The 16,230-nt window shown below is 42.1% G+C and overlaps 1 protein-coding gene across 3 annotated transcripts in view; it reads right to left on the bottom strand.

The window, feature by feature from the left end:
* The window catches only part of LOC140202973 (kinesin-like protein KIF19), a 170,880-nt gene that overhangs the window by 55,255 nt on the left and 99,395 nt on the right, over nucleotides 1-16,230 (bottom strand). The window lies entirely within an intron of this gene.

Genomic DNA, 16,230 nt, shown 5'->3' on the forward strand with positions numbered 1-16,230 from the left:
ACTGTAACACCAGGTGGCCAGAGGTTGCTCCCCTAGCATCAATAATGGCCGCAGACATGGCTCAGGCATTCTTCAGCAGCTGGGTTGCTTGGTTTGGCACCCCATCTTATACTTGCTCTGACCGGGATCCCCAATTCATATCAGACCTGGGGTGGCAATGGCCCAGAACCTCAGCGTTAGGCTACATCACACCACAATCCAATGGCCTGTGTGAGCGGTTTCACCGCTCCTTAAAGGCTGCTTTGAGGGCTTCCCTGACCAATGAGTGTTGGCATGATTGGCTCCTCTGGGTCCTGCTGGGGCTCAGAACAGCTCCAAAAGAGGACCTGCAGTCGTCCGTGGCTGAGTTGGCACATGGATATCCAATATGAGTGCCAGGAGATTTTGCTCCTGATACCATGACCACCTGATCTGCCTTTCCACAGTGTTCCACCCTCCTCAGTAAATTAAATTCCTTTTCAACTATTCCTATGTCTCAACATGGTGCACAGCACTCCTGGGTTCCTATTGATCTACATTATAACAATTACAGCATGGAAACAGGCCATCTCGGCCCTTCTAGTCCGTGCCGAACTCTTACTCTCACCGAGTCCCACCGACCTGCACTCAGCCCATAACCCTCCATTCATTTCCTGTCCATATATCTATCCAATTTAACTTTAAACGACAACATCGAACCTGCCTCAACCACTTCTGCTGGAAGCTCATTCCACACAGCTACCACTCTCTGAGTAAAGAAGTTCCCCCTCATGTTACCCCTAAACTTTTGCCCTTTAACTCTCAACTCGTGTCCTCTTGTTTGAATCTCCCCCACTCTCAATGGAAAAAGCCTATCCACGTCAACTCTATCTATACCCCTCATAATTTTAAATACCTCTATCAAGTCCCCCCTCAACCTTCTACGCTCCAAAGAATAATGACCCAACTTGTTCAACCTTTCCCTGTAACTTAGGAGATGAAACCCAGGCAACATTCTAGTAAATCTCCTCTGTACTCCCTCAATTTTATTGACATCTTTCCTATAATTTGGTGACCAGAACTGTACACAATACTCCAAATTTGGCTTACCAATGCCTTATACAATTTCAACATTACATCCCAACTCCTGTACTCAATGTTCTGATTTATAAAGGCCAGCATACTAAAAGCTTTCTTCACCACCCTATCCACATGAGATTGCACATCAGGGAACTATACACCATTATTCCTAGATCCCTCTGTTCTACTGCATTTTTCAATGTCCTACCATTTACCATGTATATCCTATTTTGATTCCGCCTTGTTCGTTTTTGTCCCCCGTGATGTACACCATCGTCCCCTTAGGCCCCCTTATAATTGCCTGTTTCATGTTTTGAAATGGGGAGAAAAGATTTTTATCATAGATAAGAGCGGTAAACCTGAACATATTTCAATAGATTGCCTTAATCCGGACCACTAAGGTTTGGAGGATTCCGCTACTACACCCCTTGAATCACAACATGACCGTGAGTGTGTCAACACACTTCTGGACAAGTCAGAAGCATCTGGTGTTCCTCTACCAATGGAACATAAGACCTGAGCTGGGCGCCTCGTCTGAGCTCCAGACAGGCTCACAATGCCAGTTTTAGTAAATTCTGGGGGTGGGGGAGGGGTTCCTGTGTAGGGTAATGTAACTTGAGGAAATGTACATAACTCACAACCACTGACATTGAGTTGGGGTTTCCATTTAAGAGGTTGGTCTGACGTGATGACATTATTATGTAAAGCGTTTTTTAGCGTGCTTTGGGTTCAGTTTTTGGGGTGCAATAAATCAGTTGTTATGGCTTTTCTGAAATGTATAATGTCTCTGCCACTTTACTGGTGAAAACATACACTCCCACTGCATCCCCTAGCCCTACTGTTCCCAGCTGCCCACCCCACCTGCCTTTTTTGGATCAATGATCCTTTCGTATCAGGTTCTGGAGCTCCTTGTTGCCTCCATCTATCATCTCCCAGCCTCTGTCACTATTTCTACCCTTCCCTCCTCTGTCTGCCATTCATCCCTCCTCAACTGAATCCACCTATCATTTATCAGTTTTTTGCCCCACCTCGTCCTCTCACCTCTGCTCTTTCAGTCCAAGTGTAGGGTCTTGACCTGAAAGGTTAACTGTTCAATTCCCTGACCCACTGAGCTCTCCAGCAGACTGTTTGTTTCTCTCCAGGTCCAGCGTCTGCAGTCTCTTGTCTCTAACATGGAGTGAAGAGCGAGGTTGTACATCTAGCAGGAGTAAATGTTGGGAATGGAGCCAGGAGGTGTGTGGGTTGTGGCTGAGAAGGAGTGCAGTGTTGGGAGGGGGGGACAGGGGAGGAAGCCTGGGTGCAGACACACCCAGCCCTGAGACACCAGGCAAGGTCATCTGAATCCAAACAAGTGATTATTGGTCATTCCAGAATGTCTCATTGGTGCTTTGTGTATATATATAAACATGGATACACACACAGTATACTGTATAATACAACTACTTTACATCCTCGGCATTGCTTAATAAATTTTAAACTGTTCCATTCAGGCCTAAAGATTTAATCATCATGGAGAATTTCTTACTCTTGTGAGATAACGTCTCCCCAGATAAGGTGAGTCAAATTGCTTGGCAGAGGAGCCTTTTGGCTGTGAAGCAATCTCAGATTCTGGGGCTTCCTCCACAGTGGCTGTAAAGTTGATTCTGGGACTGCAGGATGTGGTTCTGACATCGCTGGCCACCTTTCTTCTCTGACAATTGACTCCACCCTCCTCAACTGATCAATGCTTCATCTCCAGACGACATCAGACCCAATCTCCACTGGGTTGGAGAGTGGTCCAGTTCTGTCCTTAATCTTTCCAAGTACCCACTTTTGATCAGCCCTATAGTCCCTCACCAAGACAGCTTGTCCAGGAGTGAAACATCAAACCTCCTTGTTTGAGGAGCCAGCAACTTGTCTCAGCTGTTTGTTCTGCATACTCCTTTTAAGGTTCAATTTGAGGAGTCTAAGTGTGAACGCAAGGGACAAACCAGGATCAGCATAGCTGGTGGGTTGTTGGTTGTGGAGGGTGTTGCATTGCGATCTACAAGGAGGAAATTGACGAGTTTCTGATTCAGTGTGAGTGTAGTCTGTTCTGCTGACATTTGCTCACAGTGTGTTCTTTAGACTCTGGACAAATCTTTCAGCCAAACCATTTGTAGCTGGGTGGTAGGTACAGATGTAATAGGCCTTATTCCATTAATTTTCAGGAATGACTGAAACTGTTCCATGAAAAACTATGGTCCATTGTCACTGACTAAGTGTTCTGGACTTGCAAAACGGCTTCTCAACAAATCAACAGTGTGCGAGGCTGTAGTGGAGACTATTGGGAACACTTCTGGCCACTTTGTAGCTGCATTCAACACTACCAAGAAAATTTGTGCCCATGAATGGTCCAGCAAAATCCACATGATTCCTCTACCAGGGCATTGCAGACTATTCCCAGGGATATAGGGGCATTGATCTAGTTATCTTCTGGACCTGTTGGCTTTCTGAACAGTGCCTGGCACACTACTTGATCTGCTGATTTACACCAGACAAAGCTTTGACCCAATGCTTTCATTTTGCCTAGATAACTGGCATGGTGTAACTCCTGCTACACTTTAGTTTCCAGCTTGGATGGTAAAAACAACCACTAATCTCCACAAAAAGTAACCTCCGTCAACGGCAAGTTCATCCTGACGATGGTAATAATGGGGGAACTGGAGCCTCTGATGCACATTCCAGCCATTTTGGGTGCCATGTAGACCTGAAATAGGGTGTGGTCTTTTCTGGTATCTCTGCCATAATGGGGAGACTATCAAATTTAGTTAGGGAGAATATGTCAAGAGGATTGTAAATTTTTCAGGTATTTCTTCAAATTGTAAATGGGACAATCCATCAGCATTTCTATGATTGGTATTCCTCTTGAATTCAATGTTGTAATTGTGTTCTTCAAGAAACAGAGACGATCTTTGCATTTGTGCTGCTGGTGTTTATGGACCACCCTTCCGTGGATTGAAAACGAATGCTAGTGTTGATGATCCATAACAAGTGTAAATTATAACCATATAACTGTATAACAATTACAGCACGGAAACAGGCCATCTCGGCCCTTCTAGTCCATGCCGAACTCTTACTCTCACCGAGTCCCACTGACCTGCACTCAGCCCATAACCCTCCATTCCTTTCCTATCCATATATCTATCCAAATTTAACTTTAAATTACAACATCGAACCTGCCTCAACCACTTCTGCTGGAAGCTCGTTCCACACAGCTACCACTCTCTGAGTAAAGAAGTTCCCCCTCATGTTACCCCTAAACTTTTGCCCTTTAACTCTCAACTCATGTCCTCTTGTTTGAATCTACCCCATTCTCAATGGAAAAAGCCTATCCATGTCAACGCTATCTATCCCCCTCATAATTTTAAATACTCTCCCATACAAGTATGGTTGAAATACTTTACACCCCAAACTAGACTAAAGGCCTCCCTGTCAATCAATGCGTAATTTTTCTCTGCAGCAGTCAGGGAACATGATGAGAGGCTATGGGGCATTCACTTCCATCACTCATAACTGCACCTATAGCATAAGGCAAGGTGTCACAGGCAAGTTGCACTGGACGGTATGGTTCATAATGTGTGAGTACAGTGGCTGATGTCACCATTTCCTTTACCGTTCTGAAAGCTACCTCCATTGCCATTTCTTCAGATCTGTAGTAATGAGTTCAAGGGGTGGAGCACAGTAGTCAGGTTTGACAGGAACCTGTCATAGTAATTGACAAATCCTGAAAAGGACCACAACTGTGACACTTCAGCCTTGGGGCATCCACCACTGCCTGAATTTCTCAGGACACTTGTGTAGTTCTTGTATGTCAATGGTGTGACCACAGTAAGTGATTGATTTAAAGAATTCACACTTGTTGCTTCATGCTCTGAGCCCATAATTTTCTAATCTTTTTAACACACTGTCTTGAAATTTTGGAGTTGTTTCTGGTCATCCTTACTGGTAACAATGATGGCATCCAGATCACACTGACTGTCTGGGTAGAATTGCAGCACCCAGCCCATAGCTGTCTGTCAGAGTGCAGGTGCAGATGCTACTCCAAAAATAAGACAATTATTGTGACAACACTATTTGTGAGTGTTTATGGTGAGAAACACTTTGGACTCTTCTTTCATCGCCATCTGTAGGTAGGCCCCTGCTAAGCCTACTTTGCTGAAGTATTTCCCTCCAGAAAGGTTGCAAAGATATCTGCTATCCTGGGCAGAGGGTAATGACCTACTTCCAGTACTGGGTTGATGGTGACCTTAAAATCACCGTAGATCCTGACAGACCTATTCTGCTTGGCTACTGGGACCACTGGTGTTGCTCATGGTTCCACTCAAACTTGGAAAGAATTCTTTCAGCTTCCATGTGATGTTGCTAGTTGGCTGATTTATCATGGAGAGTATAAGGAACTGGATAGGGTTTGCAAAACTTGGGTTTGACATTTTCATTTAGCACAATTTTACCATTGATATGTTTGAGTTTTCCAATGCCATCTTTGAACACTGCTGTGGTATCATCCAGTAACTTTCTGCATTCACTTTCAATTAACTCTTTTGCAGGAGATGTGGCATGTAGATTGTGGATGGATCTCCAATCAAGTTGTAGTTGTCTCAGCCAGTCATATTCCCACAATGCTGGCCCTTTAGTTTTTACCACATACAAGCCTAATGTGGCTTATTGACTGTTGTATTTCACTGTTATAGATGTAATTCCCACAGGAGTTCCTTTTCTTCAGTATAAGTTCGTAGTTTGATATCTGAAGGCTTCACTTTAGTATCTTTAAAATGTCATTCAAAACTCATTTTGTGGAATGACTGAAACATCCGAGCCAGTGTCCAATTCCATTTTAATTAATTTGTCATTCACTTCTGTTGTAAGCCATATTGATCGTCTAATGTAAATCTCAAGGCTATACAGACCTGTGTCACTCTCCTCATTATCAGATTTTTCATCAACGGCGTGCAGATTAGTGCTCTTTTTAAAACTGCAACAACTTTTTATCTTTCTCTTCCCTGCGCAGTCCATTTACTTTTGTCTGCCTAACTTGATCTTCATATGTGTCATACTTTGTTGCATTCCAGGCAAGTTTCATCTTTAAACCTGCATTGCTCTGGTATACATGACCCCCTGCCACAATAGTAAAAAAATTTATTGAGAAGCTGGTTTCTGTTTCAACATTGCAATTTTACTCAATGCCTAAATTGTGGTTCTCTCTGCTGTTTCATTGATATAGCTATTTTAACTGATATTTTAAAGTAAGTTATGCTTCAGTTAGAAGCCATTTTGAATGCTTTCTTGTAAGATTCCACAGCTAAACAATCTCTCAGTGCATCATTAATCCCATTACTAAACCAACCAATCTCTTCAATTGAGCCATGAGAGCTGAAATGGACTCCCCTTCCTTTTAATTCTGCTTATGAAACCTAAAGCATTCAGCAATCAACAATGGTTTTGGTTTTAATTGTTTCTGCATTACTTTCACAATATTAACAAAGCTCATTTCAGCTGGTTGGCTGGAGCAGTTAAACTTCTAAGCAAACCATATACCTTTAAACCAAATACACTAAAATAACAGCAAAACTGCTATAGGCTTTCCAACAGCTATTTCATTTGGATCAAGATACTGCTTAATTTGCTCAGTATACGTGAACCAGTTATCCATCGTGTCATCAAATGCACCAATCTTTCTGATGTAGCCAACCTTTTGTTCTCTTTATTTTATATGATTATTATCACATGGTATTCATTATTTATGAACCTGCGAATTCTTCTGTTTACTGCGTTTTTCTTATCTCAGTTGTCTTTATTTTCATGAAGAAATTGTGCTGCTCCAAAAGGAAAAAACATGCTCCACCTTTTTTTTTTTAACTTGACCATTCTTCACTGCACTTTTTTTGAACACTAATTTCTCACTGCCCTTCAAAAGGTTGGTAGTCATATTGGGTTTGTTTTTAAAATACCTTGTTGCATCTGTTATGTTTTTTTAACTCTAAAACATGAAATGAAATGAATTGAAAGGAAAACTGGGGAGTGGAGAATGCAAGTCCAATTTTGTTTTTACTTTAAGTGAGGCTCACACGTATCACGTGGTGGCATCTTGACACATGCAATTCATGTATTTTTACATACTGTATAACCCATAACAAAAAGAATGTTTAATCAAACAATATATTTACAACATTACAGAAATATTACAGTAAATACACAACACTTATATATAAGGACACATCTCACATGTTCTTCACTTATTCAACATTGCCTTTCCTAATCTTAACCACTGCAAACAATGGACAGCAAAAATGCTATCTGATAATATTTAACCACATTCACACCTCTGGAAATTTTTAGTTATCAACAAGGAAGAATATCAAAAGTAAGATATTTATGAGTGTACTTTAATTAACAGTTGTCTCTTGAATTTCACATGAGAGATTAAAGCATTATTATAAATTACACCAAGGATTTAAGAACTGCAGCTGTGGGACATAAATTCACAAGCAAAGACCTTAAAAAGTATAATTAGAGCCAATTAGGATCTATCAAATATGCACACTCAGAACAGCAATGGGCAAGGCAGCATCAATGCTACGAACACCAAATGGTAGATTCAGTTTCTAGCACATTGCTTCTTGAAACTTCAGGACATTCCAGAACACTTTATGACTAATTAATTTATTTTGACGGGAAGTCACTATTTAAGGGAGCAAGCAGGATGGCCAAGGTGTCCATTATCAACTCCCCATGATGTGATAGTAAATAGCTGTTAAGGCTGAATGAGCGAAACTGGTTAGCATTTTAGGCTGAAATCTCAGCTCTATTTCAAAATAGTACTAAAGGGGTCTTACATTCACCTCAAAGTAAATTTCTTATCAAAGTACATATATTTCGCCATATACTATCCTGAGATTCATTTGCACTAGAATAAAGAAATACAAAGGATCAATGACAAACTGTGCACAAAGACTGACAAACAGCCATTGTACAAAAGACAAACTGTGCAGGTACAAAAAAACAAATAAACAAACAAATAAATAAATAAATAATACCGAGAACATGTGTGGTAAAACCCTTTAAAGTGAGTCCTTGGGTTTAACATCAAAGTCTCGGTTTAACATTTTGTCTGAAAGACAGTGCTATACTCTCTTGGCATTTCACAGGAGCGTCTGCAGATCTGGGTCAAAAACACACAACTGAGAAGTGCCAGTGCCAATTTCTGAATCACAGCTGGCACCTCTAGGAAAGTTCAAACCAAAAATTAAGAGACGGAATTAGTGCTTATATAAAATGCTCAAGGGAAGTCAGCTTGCAGAAAAAATTTCAATGTTATCTTTAATGTAACATTATCTCCAAATAATACAATAGGAAGCACTGCCCAGACTTCCAAGTTTCAAAGTACATTTATTATTAAAGTATATATTCTGTATATAACCCTGAGATTTGTCCTCCTGCAGGCAGCCACAAAACCAAGAAACACCATGGAAGCCATTTAAAGAAAACATCAAACACCGAACGTGTGAAATAAAGAACAAATTGTGCAAACAGCAAAAGGCAAGCAAATAACACTCAGAATACTAATCATCAAACCATGGAGTCCTCAAAATGGTCCAGGAACCACAGTCATCCAGTCAGTTCAGTTTAGTTAGTCCTGACGAAGGGTCTCGGCCTGAAACGTCCAGTTAGTCCTGACGAAGGGTCTCGGTCAGAAACGTCGACTGCACCTCTTCCTACAGATGCTGCCTGGCCTGCTGCGTTCACCAGCAACTTTGATGTGTGTTGCTTGATTTCCAGCATCTGCAGAATTCCTGTTGTTCAGTTCAGTTTAGTACTGAGTTGACGACTGCAGGCCTCAGCTGCAGAGCTCGTTCCATGCCAAAGTGCTTTGATCAAATCGTGCAAATAGCAGGAAAAGAATAACCAGAAACACATGGAATATGAACTGCAGAGTCCTCCAAAGGCAAGTCCACAACTGCAGAGAGTGTTCAGCTATGAGGATATTAAACAACAAACTGCTGAGTCGCCCAAAAATAGAGTTTTACAGCCATGAGCCATGCTGGGGCAATTAAACCTGCACCTTCTTCCGGTACCAGCAAGACGGAAACCAGTCAAATGCAGGCAGATGGTGCCAAATATTGTGTATATAATATTTCAGTAATCTGGTGTATATATTGTTTGATTAAGTTTTCTTATTTGTTTAAATAATTCTTTATGCATAAATACATGAATTGCAGACGTCATCACACTATCACGTGATACATGCACGCCTCGCTTAAAGTAAACACAAAGTTTGACTCACATTTTGGACTCCCATGTCTTCATCTGAATTTGTTTAATGTTGTGAAGCTACAAATCATAACCCTGAACTTCCGTTCATCTTCTGCTCTCATCTTTGTCGATTTCAATCTTGCTTTAATCAGCGAGGAGTGATGGAGCTGACTATGGGTTTGCTCTCAACTTTGCTGAATTCCTCAGGAGGTAGCAAAAGCGCCCGATCGCTTAGTTGCCCCAAACTTACATCTTCAAAATGGAAATTATAGGCTGCAATTGATGGAAGTTCAGGAGAACGTTGTCTCATTTTTACTATGTTCTGTACCAGCAGTTATGGTTGAAATGACAATAAAAAGTGACTTGACTTGACTTGACTCGAGAAGAAGCATATTTAAAAGAAGTACAGTAGTAGTTCTGTCAGATGGCCGCAGCATATTGCCGTTGGTTGCTGGCACCATCTAGTCGCTATTCCAGATCACTGTTGCAAATGACTGCAGCAACGTAACAGAAACAGGATAAAGAAGAGGGTCACCAAGTTACTTTTCAGAACATTCTTACGGAGCCGATCTCAATCTGGCAGTGGCCAGTCCCAGTTACAATGAATTAGGAAGAGGAAATAAACCAGGAGCATAATTTAGAGAGTGAATGCCATAATATTTTAAAAATAAAGATAATAAATTTAGTTAAAATACAACTGTAAGAAATTAAAAATATAAATTTACAAAGAACTAAAGAAAGGTAAAGAAACACCAACAAATGGAGTTCATCTAGAAGCCATGGCTGGCATAGAGATGAGAGGAAAACATCAGACAGCAGATGGGCAATGGTTCCTATAGAGCAGCCGCTAAAATCAAGTGTTATGTGCCTAGTATCCTGCGGATCTGCTGGGCAGTGCAGGACATCACAGGGCATATTAACATTTCATTTCAAACGTGGCTCTGACCGGGTAATTAGGATTTATAATTGTAGCCTTTTTGCACAGAATTTACAAGCTCCATGTGCCACAAACCAAACCTATTTTCTACAAGGATATATAATCAAAGCACTTCCTGGCAGGCAATGGATTGACGCAGAGGATAGAAAATTTAAGCCACTGCTCAGCACACTGAAGTGATTTATACTGCTAGGTTTCCTTTTACGCCTTGCTAATAGATATGTATAAAGGAAAGCAAGATACTGGATTAAACAAAAAAACGGTTTGGCCAAAGAACCAAACGACTTAATAAATTATACATATATAAGCAATTTTTATGGGTATCACTCTTTAAGAAAGTATATGGTACGATTTTCCAAAAATATGATAGCCACAGGTTAGATTGCACATCACTGTTTACTTCAGTGCTGCATGATTGAAAATGTAGTTTGTGGAGTGAAATTGGTAACAACCACTCCTGGTTGGATCAGAATTACAATCAGAATCTAGTTTATCATCACTGACATATGTAGTGAAATTTGTTGTTTTGCAGCAGCAATGTAATACATAAAATATACTAGAAATTGTAATTTCAAGTTCAAGGTTCATTTATTAAAGTACGTATACAATACACCAGTGGTCCCCAACCACCGGGCCGCAAAGCATGTGCTACCGGGCCGTGGGGAAATGATATGAGTGAGCTGCACATTTCCTCATTCCCTGTCACACACTGTTGAACTTGAACATAGGGTTGCCAACTGTCCTGTATTTGCCGGGACATCCCGTATATTGGGCTAAATTGGTTTGTCCCTTACAGGACCGCCCTTGTCCCATATTTCCCCCGCTAAGGTAGAGCATTCCTATGAAAACTTTCGTGCCAAAATGGCGTGAAGCGAAGAAGCAATTACCATTAATTTATATGGGAAAAATTTTTGAGCGTCCTCAGACCCAAAAAATATCCTACCCAAACATACCAAATAACACATAAAACCAAAAATAAATAACACTAACATACGGTAAAAGCAAGAATGATATGACAAATACACAGCCTATATAAAGTAGAAATAATGTATGTACAGTATAGTCAGGAAGATGAAGGCAAAACCGATTTGTGGGGAAAAAAATTGGCACCTACGTGCATGCGCACACAGGTGCCCGCGCAAGGCTTCATGGTCATGGTAGTCTTTCCTCGGGTAAAGTGTCCCGGGATTTGACTGCTACTTTTGTCCCTTATTTGGGAGTGAGAAAGTTGGCAACCCTAACTGTAAAAGACATGTTGAGGTGAGTTTAGTGAGTTTAACCCTACTTGAACACCCTCCCCACCTTGCGGTCAGCTGGTCTGCAAGAATATTGTCAATATTAAACTGATCCGTGGTGCAAAAAAGGTTGGGGACCCCTGCAATATACAATCTTGAGATTAGTCTTCTTGCAGGCAGCCTCAAAATAGAGAAACAGCATAGAACCCATTTAAAGAAGCGCCCCACACAATAAGACCATTAAATGCTTAAAAAAAGGACGGAGCGGAGGTGCTCGATGAAGCGGTCCCCCAATCCTCCGCTCCGTCCATCAAAACAGGATGGATCTCCCAGTAGCCACCCACTTCAACTCTACTTCCCACTCCCATTCAGATATGTCCATACATGGCCTCCTCTACTGCCATGATGAGGCTAAGCTCAGGTTGGAGGAGCAACACCTCATATACCGTCTAGGTAGTCTCCAGCCCCTTGGTATGAACATAGAGTTCTCCAACTTCCGGTAATTTCCTCCCCCTCCCTTCCCCTATCCCTATGTCACCCTTCCCCCTCCCCCAGCTGCCTATCACCTCCCTCTTGGTTCCGCCTCCTTCTACTACCCATTGTGTTTTCCCCTATTCCTTCTTCACCTTTCCTGCCTATCACCTCCCTGCTTCCTCTCCCCCACCCCTTTATCTTTCCCCTTACTGGTTTTTCACCTGGAACCTACCAGCCTTCTCCTTCTCATTCTCCCCCACCTTCTTTATAGGGCCTCTGCCCCTTCCCTCTTCAGTCCTGATGAACGGTTCCGGCCCGAAACGTCGACCGATCTTTTCCACAGATGCTGCCCAACCTGCGGAGTTCCTCCAGCGTGTTGTGAGTGATGCTTGTGCTCATGATGGAGCTGGCTGAATTTATAATCCTCTGCAGGTTTTTCTGATCACGTGCAATGGCCCTTCCACACCAAACATTGTCACAACCAGTTAGAATGCTCTCCACAGTATACCTGTACAAATTTGTTAAAAGTCTTTGGTGGCAGACATACCTAATCTCTTCAAACCCCTATATATATAGGGTCCAGGAAGGATCTTCAGAGATATTGACACCCAGGAACTTGAAACTGCTCACCCTTTCCACTGCTGATCCATTAATAAGGACTGGTGTGTGTTCCTTTGATTTCCTTTCCTAAAGCCCACAATGAATTCCTTGATCTTAATGACTTCGAGTGTACGGTTATTGTTGTGATGCCACACAACCACCCGATCTATTTCATTCATGTATGCTTCCTCAGTGCTATCTGAGATTCTGCCAATGAAAGTTATGCCATCAGCAAGTTTAAAGATGGCATTTGAGCTGTGCCCAGTCACAGAGTCAAGTACAACAGTGACATAAGCACACATCCTTGAGGTGCGCCTGTGTTGATCGTCAGAGAGGAGGAGATGCTGTTAGTGATCTGCACTGACTGTGGTCTCCCAATGAGGAAGTCAAGGATCCCATTGCAGATGGAGGTACAGAGGTCCAGGTTCTGAAGCTTATTGATTAGAACTGAGGGGATAATGGTATTGAATGCCGATCTGTAGTCAGTAAACAGGAGCCTTTTGTAGACATTACTGTTGTCCAAGTGCTCCATAGCCAAGTGGATTGCATTCACTGTAAACCTACTGTGGCTGTAGGCAAATTGTAGTGGGTCTAGTTCGTTGCTCAGGCAGGAGTTAATTCTGCCCATGACTAACCTCTCAAAGCACTTCATCACAGTAGATGAGACTGCAACTTGGCGATATTCATTGAGGCAGCTCACCCTGCTCCGCTTGGCCACCTCTAGGAGTCATGTCATTTTGAAGCAGGTGGAAACTGCAACTGGACTTCATACCAGTTTGCATTTTGTGGTCTGATATAATGCCATATTATTGACAGATTTGGCCCTTCTCCCTGAGAAGTAGGTCCTCCTTTGCACTGAAGCTAATTAACTGAATTATTTTTGCTTTTGGTTGTTTTTTTTTTAAATTTTATAGCTGAGTGGACTTTGTAATCATAAATTATCCACTATGGAAACCAGAATATTTTCTAGGTAATAATTAGTTCAGAATTTCAGAGACTTGTCTGCCCCTGGAGGCCTTGTTTCATCTAAAGCTGTTATAAACCCTTTTAACATCTTGTTAGCCAGGTTTGGAAGCAAAAGTAAGTACAATCTGCTTTTCTGCCCCTAATAAATTTGTCTCTGCTCTTGGCATTCAATGTATTTGGACTGTCAATGACCTTTGTACGGCTGAAAACCCCCCGCACATCATTGCTGCTCGCAATTGGTAGGTTCCTGTACTGCTTCTGCCCAACGTTGTAGCCAAGTTTGCAGACAAGACAAAGATAGGTGAAGGGACAGGTAGTGTTGTGGCGGCAAGAAGTCTGCAGACGGTAATGGACAGGTTGGGAGATTGTGCAATAAAGTGGCAGCATAAGGAAGTGTGAGCTACGCACTTTGGTAGGAAGAATAAAGATGCAGGTATTTTCTAAATGGGGAAAGAATTCAAAATTTGAAGGTGTAAAGGGACTTTGAAGTCCTAAAGAAGGATTCTCTTAAGGTTAACTTGTAGGTTGAGCTGTTAGCATTCATTTCAAGAGGACTAGAATACAAAAGCAAGAATGTACTGCTGAGAATTTATAATGCATTAGTTAGACACCATTTGGAATACTATGAGCAATTTTAGGCCTCATATCTAAGAAAGGATGTACTGGCCCTGGAGAGGGTTCAATGGAGGTTCACAGGAATAATCGCAGGAAATGAAATGCTTGACATATAAGGAGCAGTTGACAGCTCTGGGTCTGTACTCGATGGAGTTTAGAAGAATGAAGGTGGATCTTGTCCAAACCTACTGAATATTGAAAGGCATGGATAGAGTGAACATTGAGGGGACTTTTCCTTAGTGGGAGAGTTTTGGAACCAAGGACACAGACCCAAAATGAAGGGCTATCCCTTTAACACAGATAATGAAGGGGTTAAGGGTTACAGGGAGAAAGAAGGAGAGTGGGGCTGAGAAAAAAGTTGATGGAGCAGACTCGGAGAGACACAGCATGGAAACAGGCCCTGAGACGGAGTACGCACTGACCTTTAAACATTCATTTTCAGTAGTCCAACATTAATCCATATCTTTATTCTCCCACATTCTCATTAATACCCCCACCAAATTCTATCCTACTGGGGGTTAGCTATCATACTAACCAAGTCTACCAAATTGAGTCAATGGTTTTCTGTTGGACCTCTGCTTTAGGTCATCCTTCTCACTTGAGGCATGGTGGAGCTTCCAATCTAGGAATGCCTTAAACCTACAATTAACTTCTTCCTGGATCTCCTGGCCATTCTCATTAAACCAGTCATGGTTCTACTTGATAGGACAACCACTAGTCTCTTCATAGGTGCTAATCCATTGGCTATGGCCACTGTTGGCTAAAAGCTGATGGCAAGTTGTTTGTGAGATGTTGCCTCGGAAGAGCTGCTTTTAACATTGTCAGAGCAACATTTCAGTGGACACTGGTATTTTGGAGCTGGGTGATGGAGATGAAAGAGAAGACTGGACCATGTTTAGTCTAACTGTCATCAGGACCCGACATGGTATAGGCAATGCTAACATCCTTTGCTGATAATTTAACGGAGCCAGTCCTTGGACCAGGCATCTTGCTCAGATGTGTTGTGCTTAACTCTTCGATGAATCAGAGTGAAGATATTCACTAATCCACAGTTTCCTTATCCACATTTGGAAGATGGAGTGCCAGAGGTCCTCAGAGTGACCATAAGAATGAACGATCTTTCAGAAACAAATCCAAATGTTTTAACTACAGAAGAGTTGCTTTGGTGTCTAACACAGGGAACGTCATCTCCAGAGTCCTCCCCAACCACCTCCTCACTGTGGCCAAGTGTAAAATTTCCATTCCAGAACCAGGGTCATCACAAGCACAGTAGTGAAGCTGCAGTACACGGACAAATGTCAGTGTTTCTGCCTGTTCAGGGACCAAACTCCTCCAAGTCACTCATTATTTCTTCAGTGAAGCATCCAAGAGAATGGGCATTACACTCAGCATCCGCAAGGTAATGGTTTTCTACCAACTTCTCCATCTCTTTAAGACCCACCCTCTTACATTGAAGCTTTACAATGAGACCTGAGACAGCTCCAACAACGCAGGAGCAAATATTGCTGATGAAAACTACCATTCCCTTAAGTCCAACAGCACAGCCATTAGGTCACTGAGGAGAAGAATGAAGGTCAAGAACCTCGAACCCAGCATAAAACTCACATCTACCTTCAGCAGATACTTCAAGCCACAGAAAGGATACCAGTCCTGAGGCCTCCGCAAAATCCTCCAGGTCTACTGGAAGGATGGTATCAGTGTTCTCTCCGAGGCCCAACATCCTTATCTCTGAAGTCTACTACACTTAGTTGTCTCCATTGGAGAGGCCATGTGCTTAGCAAGCCTGACACAAAACTGCCCAAAATAGTCTATTCCATGGAATAGAAATTACCATGAGAGGAAGAAATTACCAGGTGGGCATAATAAAATAGTCAGGTTTCCAAAAAACTGACTCCTGGTAATCTTGGCCCCATGGCCACTGAAACTGAAGAAGGGACACTCCAAATAGCATAGAAAAATCCATGCAATTGTAGTACATAGACATCCAATGTAAAGAGCAGGAGTATTCTACCTCACAAAATACCTACCCATCAGACACCTCCTGCCCCTTCTACGGTAGACATCTGTGGTTTATGTCTTGGCGTCAACAGTCAA

This window comes from Mobula birostris, chromosome 9 (assembly GCF_030028105.1).
Source record: "Mobula birostris isolate sMobBir1 chromosome 9, sMobBir1.hap1, whole genome shotgun sequence".
In the NCBI taxonomy this organism is placed as follows: domain Eukaryota; kingdom Metazoa; phylum Chordata; class Chondrichthyes; order Myliobatiformes; family Myliobatidae; genus Mobula; species Mobula birostris.